Below are 3,681 nucleotides of genomic sequence, written 5' to 3'. Positions count from 1 at the left end.
CGCCGCCCGCGGTCGCCGCCGTCGCCGGCCTCCGCCCCGGCGCCCTCCGCCCGCCTCCTCCTCGTCCAGCCGGATCTTGTCGTCCCCGGCCTTCCCCGAGCTCCGGCAGCCGCGCCCCGAGCTCCATCTGTGGCGAACATCGGCGTCCGAGCCGCGTTCCGGCCAGATCCGATCTGGAAGAGCCACAGTTGACTTTCCCCGACTCCCAAAATCGTCTAAGTCTTTTTCTGCATTAAAATTGTTGCATCTTCATCGCATCACATCTTCGCACCCGTAGCTCCGTTTCGTGCGTGTAATATGTCAAATTGTTCGTCCCGAAGAGTACATCATTTATTTACATTGCATCATTTACATTTGAGCTCATCTTGATGCCCGAAATGCTGTTGGAAGAGGGCTTCATACTGTTAGTTTCAGAATCTTATCAGCACGAGCTCTTTTGTCATTTTTGCCATGATTGATGTGTGCATCCTATGGACTTGGTCCCTAAATGTGTTTTGAACTAGAATATATCTTCTTTACAGAGGTGCTTACCATTTATTTTTGTGATCAATGTGGTGACTAGCACAAGCATGCAAACTAGGCTTCGTGTTAACGCTGATTTTAGTTCCTGTTCTGCTGTAATTTTGATGCCATGTAAACATGTTGCTACAGAGAGATCCATGCATAATTTGAGATACTTCAGTAAGGGTGTTTTGAAAACATGGTTATGCTCTATCCATCCATGGTCCTGGTTGCAATTATGGAGTAGTCTAGCATGTCATTTTCGTGCTCTACTTTTGCTTCAAAATGTTTCCTGGCAGATTGTTTACATGTTATTCAATTTGGCCGAGGTTGTTGTAGTTGGTCCGGATATGCTATGATGTTGTTTCTTGCCATGTATAGCTTCTATGACATCTCTTCTTGATGGATTTATGCTTAGTTTATCATGAAGTGCTCTGTATTGAGTGCATCGAGCTCACGAAGGTGCCTTCGTAATTATGTGAATGCCATGCTTTGTTTGCTGAAATCTGTTAACGGAACTTGCTATGTTTACGTGGGTGCCATCATATTTTCTGGTCCTTTTTGGCTTATGGTCAGTAAGGGACTTTTGATCTATACTTTGAGTAGATTCATGCCATGCCTTAGTTTGCTATTATAAGTTCATGTAGCATATTGAAAACTTGCTCTGAACATTGCTTCGTGCTGCTGTTTATGCCATGTCCAGCCTAATAATTTTTTGCACTTTCTCCATGCTTGTTTGAACCTATTATGATGTGAATTAGCCTTAGCTCAGTGTTCCTCTTTTGTAAAGCATCTCTTGTGGATCATTGCCATATGCTTTGTTTTTATGTTGGGGTGCTGTAGCATAGTTTCTTGTTGCGTGCTAAGTAGCATCACGCTGTTAATCACAGCTTTGTGCCATTCTTGTTTTGCTTGTCATTTGCAAACCGTGCATCCGTTCCCAGTGATCTTTATATCGATTTCAACCGAAATCATCTCATCTTTACAGCGGCATACTTGGTTTGCCAAGTTGATGCCTTGTTCATCATCTTTCCTTCCGAAGCACGCATACGCATTGCATATCACATCTCGCATATCATGACATGTATTGCATCATGTTGCTTGTGCATTGCACCGTGATTTATTGTGGTTCCTTGCTTGTGTTCTTGCTTTGGGTAGAGACGGGAGACGAGTATGTGCACGAGGAACCTGTTGAGAATGCTTACGAGGATCAAGCCTTCGACTACTCTGAGAACCTTGCAGGCAAGATGATCATACCTTCGATATCACTTCTATCTCTGCTTGCTAGTACTCGCTCTATCGCTATGTTAGCTCTACCTACCTTTGTTTACCATGCCTACCTATTGTCATGTTAAACCTCTAACCAACCTGTCCTAGCAACCGTTGTTTGCCTATGTCACCGCTTTTGCTCAGCCCCTCTTATAGCATTGTTAGTTGTAGGTGAAGATGAAGTTTGTTCCTGGTCGGAACACGGATATTTTGGGATATCACAATATCTCCTGTTTAATTAATGCATCTTATATACTTGGTAAAGGGTGGAAGGCTCGGCCTTATGCCTGGTGACTTGTTTCACTCTTGCCGCCCTAGTTTCCGTCATACCGGTGTTATGTTCCTTGATTTTGTGTTCCTTACATGGTTGGGTGATTTATGGGACCCCCTTAACAGTTTTCTTTGAATAAAACTCCTCCAGCAAGGCCCAACCTTGGTTTTACCATTTTCCACCTAAGCCCTTTTCTCTTGGGTTTTCGCGAGCCCAAGGGTCATCTTTATTACCCCCCCCCCCGGGCCAGTGCTCCTCTGAGCGTTGGTCCAAACTAGAGCCACTTGCAGCGCCACCTCGGGGAAACTTGAGGGCTGGTTCTAGTTGTACGTAGTGTTCATCCGGTGTGCCCTGAGAACGAGATATGTGCAGCTCCTATCGGGATTTGTTGGCACATCGGGAGGTCTTGCTGGTCTTGTTTTACCATTGTCAAAATGGATTGCGAACCGGGATTCCGAGACTGATCGGGTCTTCCCGGGAGAAGGTCTATTCCTTCGTTGACCGTGAGAGCTTGTGATGGGCTGAGTTGGGACACCCCTGCAGGGTATATACTCTTTCGAAAGCCATGCCCGCGGTTATGAGGCAGATGGGAATTTGTTAATATCCGGTTGGAGATAACTTGACACTTGACCTCTTTAAAATACATCAACCGCGTGTGTAGCCGTGATGGTCTCTTCTCGGCGGAGTCCGGGAAGTGAACACGGTTTGTGTTATGCTTGACGTAAGTAGCTTCAGGATCACTTCTTGATCACTTCTAGCTTCTCGACTGAAGCGTTGCTTCTCTTCTCGCTCTCACTTGCGTATGTTAGCCACCATATATGCTTAGTGCTTGCCGCAGCTCCACCATGTTACACCTTTCCTACCTATGAGCTTAAATAGTCTTGATCTCGCGGGTGTAAGATTGCCGAGTCCCCGTGGCTCACAGATTCTACCAAAACAGATGTAGGTGCCGAGGATACCAGCGCAGATGGCGCAACTGAGCTGAAGTGGGAATTTGATGAGGCCCTTGGTCGTTACTATGTATCGTTTCCAGATGATCAGTAGTGGAGCCCAGTCGGGGCGATCGGGGATCTAGCATTTGGGGTTGTCTTCTTTTTATTTGAACTTGACCGTAGCCGGTCTATGAGTGTATTTGAATGATGTATGATCTTAATTTATGTATTGTGTGAAGTGGCGATTGTAAGCCAACCCTCTTTATCCCATTATTGTTCATTACATGGGATTGTGTGAAGATGACCCTTCTTGCGACAAAACCACCATGCGGTTATGCCTCTAAGTCGTGCTTCGACACGTGGGAGATATAGCCGCATCGTGGGTGTTACATGGGTTGTGAGCAATCTTGATGGCAGTCTCATTATCACAGAGGAGATGCACATTCTTCACATTCATGTCGTAGTCCTTGAGGGTTTGCTTCATCCATAGCAGTTGAGCACAGCAAGAACCAGCATCAATGTACTCAGCCTCTGCAATAGACAGTGATACGCAGTTCTGTTTCTTCGAGGACCAACAGACCAAAGAACGTCCGAGGAAATGACAAGTACCAGATGTTGACTTGCGGTCCACACGATCACCAGTATAGTCAGAGTCAGAATATCCAATGAGATCAAAAGTAGAGCCCTTGGGGTACCATAATCCTAGTG

Source organism: Triticum aestivum, chromosome 3B (genome assembly GCF_018294505.1).
Source record: "Triticum aestivum cultivar Chinese Spring chromosome 3B, IWGSC CS RefSeq v2.1, whole genome shotgun sequence".
In the NCBI taxonomy this organism is placed as follows: domain Eukaryota; kingdom Viridiplantae; phylum Streptophyta; class Magnoliopsida; order Poales; family Poaceae; genus Triticum; species Triticum aestivum.
This window is presented reverse-complemented; position numbering follows the sequence as displayed.